A 6,533-nucleotide genomic window follows, 5' to 3' on the forward strand; every position below is an offset into this window, starting at 1 on the left:
CCTGCAAAAGAACTGCAGCATGGGGTCCAGATTCCATCTCATAATCAGATGGAAGACATTGATTGGATTCTGTGATGCTATAGCTTCAAGAGTTCCTGAAGGTACATGCTAAAAGAAGAGCATGCTGAATTTGCATATTTGGATTGGACAGGGAGGGTTTCCAGGATGGCAAAGGTTAGAAGCTGGTGACTTCTGGCACTAAGAGGAAAGCTTATGTTCTGACTGAAGTCTTACAACTACAGAATAGCTTCAGAGGCTGGGTGCTCTGTCAAATGAAACACTGGAGCTGGTTATGATGGAGCCACACAAGAGCAGCAGAAAAAAACATCGGAAGTTAGTGGAGGGTGACTCCTCTGCTGTAGGGAAAAGGCCTGTCTGCTGGCCTGTTGCCTTTATTGTTTGCAAAGGACTTGGACTTCAGACATTATGGAGCGCTTGCAAGTTTTCGAGGCTCTCAGATTATTGTACCTATGCTGATTTTTTTTATATTTTTTTAATGGGGCATCAATGATATTGCCAGAGGAAACCTGGAAAGTATCAAGCGTCACACATACGGTTCAAAGCTGATGGTTAAGGACATAAGGTCCCATGTAATGTTTATTCAGTTCTGTTAGTCAATAACAGGGTTTTGGTTTGTATGTTTGTGGCGTGGTCTCTGAGGACTAAATACTGCTTGACAGAGACAGGATCAACTGTGCCAAGTTTAGGCTGGCGGGGAAGAAGCCAACAGGATAGCCAACCTTGTAAGAGCTTTTAACTAAGAATGATAGGGGAAAAAATGACAATCAAGTGAGAAATTCTAGATCAGATTAGCAAGCAAATGGTAGTGTTAGATGTGAACAAAGGGGATCTAATCAATAAAACAGGGCTCAAGTGGTGTCAGCCCAAATACATGCATATAATGCTGTCCTGTTGACCATTGTTTGTAGGGGAAGGCATTAACCTCTTTTTAGGAAATCAGTATGATTGGGTGCCTCTCTGAAGCATCTGTACATTTAATGCATGCATCGTGGGGAACAAACACAAGCAATGAGAGTCCTGTGCCCCGCTGTAGAGCTACAGTATCACCCCAATAATGGAGACAAGGTAGAATATTTTATCAAACTGGAGTATTACAGTGAATGGGTATAGGCTTTTTAAGGACAGGTTAGGAAGGGCAAGTTCTCTCTCATGTGAGAGGGTAGTGGGGACTACACGGAGTTCTGACTAGGGGCAGACAGTTTGATAAGAGCTTATGGCTCAGGATTAGTGGGTAGACCAACAATGATAATGGTGTGGTGCATGTCTGCTACAGCTTGTGTTATTAGGATGGAGTTCTAGATGAGTCTTTCAGGCACCTAGAAGCCCCATGTTTGCATGCCCTAGTCTCAATAGAAGTCTTCATCTATCCCAATGTCCCCTGCAAGGTCAATGCTGCAGGGCAGACACACAGACACAGATTTCTAGGTTGGAAGAGACCTCAAGATCATCGAGTCCAACCTCCGACCTAACACTAAGTACTCCACTAAACCATATCACTAAGCTGTACATCTAAACGTCTTTTAAAGACCTCCAGGGATGGCGACTCCACCACCTCCCTGGGCAGCCCGTTCCAATGCTTAATAACCCTTTCGGTAAAGAAGTACTTCCTAACATCCAACCTAAAACTCCCCTGTCGCAACTTTCGCCCATTCCCCCTCGTCCTGTCACCAGGCACGTGGGAGAACAGACCAACCCCCACCTCACTACAGCTTCCTTTAAGGTAACTGTAGAGAGCGATAAGGTCGCCCCTGAGCCTCCTCTTTTCCAGGCTGAACAAGCCCAGCTCCCTCAGCCGCTCCTCGTAAGACTTGTTCTCCAGACCCCTCACCAGCTTGGTCGCCCTTCTCTGGACTCGCTCGAGCACGTCCATGTCCTTCCTGTAGCGAGGGGCCCAAAACTGAACACAGTACTCGAGGTGTGGCCTCACCAGAGCCGAGTACAGGGGGACAATCACCTCCCTAGACCTGCTGGCCACACTGCTTCTTATACAGGCCAGGATGCTGTTGGCCTTCTTGGCCACCTGAGCACACTGCTGGCTCATATTCAGCCGACTATCAACCAATACTCCCAGGTCCTTCTCGGCCAGGCAGCTTTCCAGCCACTCATCTCCCAGCCTGTAGCTCTGCTTGGGGTTGTTGCGCCCCAGGTGCAGGACCCGGCACTTGGCCTTGTTGAACTTCATACAGTTGACCTCAGCCCATCGCTCCAGCCTATCCAGATCCTCCTGCAGAGCCTTCCTGCCCTCGAGCAGATCGACACACGCACTTAGCTTGGTGTCATCTGCAAACTTACTGAGGGTGCACTGGACGCCCTCATCCAGATCATCGATAAAGATATTAAAGAGGACCGGCCCCAGTACCGAGCCCTGGGGGACACCACTTGTGACCAGCCTCCAACCAGATTTGACTCCATTCACCACAACTCTCTGGGCCCGGCTATCCAGCCAGTTTCTAACCCAGCGAAGCGTACGCCAGTCCAAGCCCCGAGCAGCCAGTTTCTTGAGGAGAATGTTGTGGGGAACGGTGTCAAAAGCCTTACTGAGGTCAAGGTAAACCACATCCACAGCCCTTCCCTCATCCACCAAGCGCGTCACTTTGTCATAGAAGGAGATCAGGTTCGTCAAGCAGGACCTGCCTTTCATAAACCCATGCTGACTGGGCCTGATCGCCTGCTCGCCCTGCAAGTGCCGCGTGATGACCCTCAAGATAATCTGCTCCATGAGCTTTCCTGGCACTGAGGTCAAACTGACAGGCCTATAGTTACCCGGGTCTGCCCTCCGGCCCTTCTTATAGATGGGCGTCACATTGGCTAGCCGCCAGTCAACTGGGACCTCCCCCGATAGCCAGGACTGCCGATAAATGATGGAAAGCGGCTCGGCCAGCTCCTCCGCCAGTTCTTTCAGTACCCTCGGGTGCATCCCATCCGGCCCCATCGACTTGCGCACATCCAAGCTCCTTAGCAGGTCGCCAACCATTTCCTTATGAATAGCAAAGGCCACATCCTGCTCCCCATCCCCTTCCGCCAGCTCAGGGCACTGGGTATCCAGAGAACAACCGGTATTGCCGCTAAAGACTGAGGCAAAGGCGGCATTAAGCACCTCAGCCTTTTCTTCATCCTTAGTAACTAGGTTTCCCCTCGCATCCAGGAGGCACAAGCAATCCAGGAGACTTCTGTAGTGCCCTGACAAGTTTTTGTCACAAGACTGAGGAATTGATCCCTACAACCAAGGTAGAACTGGGAGGCATAGGTCAGGGCAGCCTTGTCAGCAGTTGTAATGAGATGGAGTTCAGGATCATGAAAGGAGGGAATGAGGCCAAAAGCAGGGTCATAGCATTGGACTTCAAGAGGTCAGTCTTTGTCCTGTTCATGTGTCTGCTTGGATGAATCCCATGTGATATTCTGAAGAGAAGATACAGGAAAGCTGGTTAACTTTTTTTTTTTTTTCCCAAGGACAACCTCCTCCATGATAGTGTCCATCTCAGCACGCAGGGAATTTTACAAAGGTGGCAGAGGGGCTTGTATGGATGACCTAGGAGCTTCTGGCTAAACTCAAACATGAAAGGAAGCATACAAGAGGTGGAAGCATGAACAAGTAGCCCAGAAATCACAGAGCTGCTGTTGAGTGCGAAGGGTTGGGTTAGGAAAGCTCAGTTGAATCTGGTGAAGGATGTGGAGGGCAATGAGAAGGGCTTCTACAAGTATATCAGCAATAAAAGGAAAGCTAAAGAATGTGGGCTTAAGCCTAAATGGGACTGGGAACCTGATGGAAAAAGTATTCAGTGAGTTAACACAGAAGGCATTATGAAGAGTGACTTCAAGCAAAATCTAGGTGGAGTTTAACTGTAGGTTTTGCCTGTATACACTCATATTTTAGCATGAGTGACTGCTAAATAACCTGAGCACATAGTGTGATGACAGTGTGTGCTGTTTCTTAACACAACCTGTATGCACTGTTTGTAAGAGCTTGATCCCGTGGGAATGTGTAAAAGCGTAACACTCTTGGCAAACTTCAGCGTACAAACTTCAGTGTACCATCTAGAACACTGAGTATTGTATAAGTAAAAGACTGATAACTCTCTTTATCCAGAAGAATACTACTAAGATGTGAAGAGCAGTGAAGTCATTGAACCTTATCACAAAGTGCAGTTCTGCACAGAATGCTATGGGTCTATCAGAGAGGACCATCTAATGCTGTATCTTTGCACGGTTTCCAGCAGTAAAAGGGATATTTAAGAGCTCTTGAGAACTCTTAACAGACTTTTTCTCTTAAACATCCTGTGCCTTTTCCCCTGAGTTTCAAATGAACCAGCACCTCACACTGCAAGACAGACATGGAGGCTGAGGTCCTCAGTGCTTTTTTCACCTTGGTCTTTACTGGTAAGACCTGCATTCAGGATTCCCAGGTCCCTGAGATGAGGGGGAATGTTGGGATAATTAGATGAAGTACACTAGAAACAGCCACCTGTCAGGTTATAAGGGTTGTAATCAGCAGCACAAATAAAAGATGCAGGCCAGTCCCTTGTGGTTAATACCAGGGTCATACCATTTAAATCTTCAACAGTGACTGGCAATGTGTCAAAGTGCATACTCACTTTCTTCCAGATGATCCACAGCTGGGAACAGTGGTTAACTTCTCTGTGAGTAGAGACAGCTGACGGTCTGGAGGAAGGGGCAAAGTGGAGCCTCACAAAGTTCAGCAAAGGGAAGTGCTGCCTGCTGCACCTGAGAAGTTAAAAAAACATGCACTGGTACAGGCTGGGGCCTAACTTAATAATAGCATCTATGCAGAGTTTGTTCTTGAGCACTTCTCGAATTGTGTTACAGCCTGGTGGGAAATTGTGCTGGTAAAATACCATGTTCAGTCTGATGTGACTGAAGTTCTTTCTGCAGCTGCCTGTGGTTGAATCTGCTTAAGATCGGCATGTGTAACTGCTGAGGTACCCTGGTGCCAGTTTTGGTTTGACGTACAGCACTGATCTGTGAAATTTGGTAGACCATGAACTGCTGTAGAAGCAGCTCCTGAGGATGTTAGCCTCATTGAAACAAACAGTGACTTGAATCTCTTGAAAAATACCAAGAGAAATAGCTGTTAGTAAACTAAGGGTATTTGCTCACTATGTATCACAGGCACACAGTTTGTTGTAACACAGTGAGAGCACTGGGTTGGGAACAAGTAGCTAGTGACAGGGGTGCTTTTAATCTGATTTAAATTAGCATTGTCAGAGATGGTGCCTGAAAGCTCTTGCTGCCCATGAGTCTGCTGGACTTCTTAGCCTTGCTCCTTGAGCAGCAGCCTACTGTGGTTACGCCGTATTTCCTGTGTAAAAGGTATGACATGGGAGGCCCGCTGGTACCTGCCAGCAGCCTGGGAGATTCTGCCTTCCCAAGGCTGAAATAAATTCTTTTTTTTTTAAAAAATCACATTTTGCTTTCAGCTGCAGCCATGTTGTGCCTTGCTAGCCCTCCAAGCTGCCAGGCACAGGAGGAGGCGCAGCTCTCTCCTGTGCTCCCTGACACACCAAACACCCCTTCACAGCAGCTAAAGCTGACTGACTCCTGGGGCCTCTGGAGCCAGGGCCCCTCTGCTCCTTGGAGGTGTCTCATACTGTTATGGGGAAAGCCAAAAACAGTCCCTTCGAGCTTGCTCTGATGGTTTCATGTGCTTCCTGTCTATGCAGGCAGAAATGTAAGAAGGCAGGGGAAAAAAACCTGTGAGACATGGGGTTAGAAATTAGAGGGCGATTGATTAAGAATGGATACGTAGACAACACTCATTGCTTAATATGCACTACGTTTGTGATGTACTGTGCTTGTGCTGCGCTTGCAAAAGACAGGATGTATGTGCGAAGACAGTATGAAAGAATGCCATACTTGCAAGGCCTTGAGATAACAGGAGCCCCTGGGACCCCGAGAACCAGATCAAACCAACCTTATGGTTTGGACTGTGACCAAGGGCTCAGAGAGCATGCGCAAGGAGATGAGGTGAAAAATTCAACTCTGATGAAGATGTCTTACTTCAACCCGACGACCACCAGAGAGTACTACGCAAGTGCAGAAGGACTGATAAGATAATTAGCATATGAAGTGGGGTTAGGCGGAGCCAGGAAATGAATATGCATAGATGTGCTGCAAAACTTAATGCATATGTAATATTTTAGGGGATAAATGAGAACGCGATTGAGCAAATTGTTGCGTATGCCTTTGGGGCTATCCCGCATGTGCCCAGCACCGAAATAAACCACATACCTACTTTATAACTCATTTGCTTTGAGTTGTAGAGTTCTTCTGCGAATCACCTGCAGCTACAAAGATTCTGCAGGTCAATGGGGATTAGGAACGCTGTTGCTGTGTTTCAGTGGTATGACTTCACCGAGAGTAAAAATGAGGGAAATGTGTTTTTGTAAAGAACGCGGTTACAACAGCCGTGGCACCTTGCCCGAAGCCTTCTAACCTACCCAAGGTCCCCCATGCTTCATGTAGGCTTGGAAAAATACTCTATGCTAAATATTAAA

The sequence above is a fragment of the Cygnus atratus genome, chromosome 1 (assembly GCF_013377495.2).
Source record: "Cygnus atratus isolate AKBS03 ecotype Queensland, Australia chromosome 1, CAtr_DNAZoo_HiC_assembly, whole genome shotgun sequence".
Classification (NCBI taxonomy): domain Eukaryota; kingdom Metazoa; phylum Chordata; class Aves; order Anseriformes; family Anatidae; genus Cygnus; species Cygnus atratus.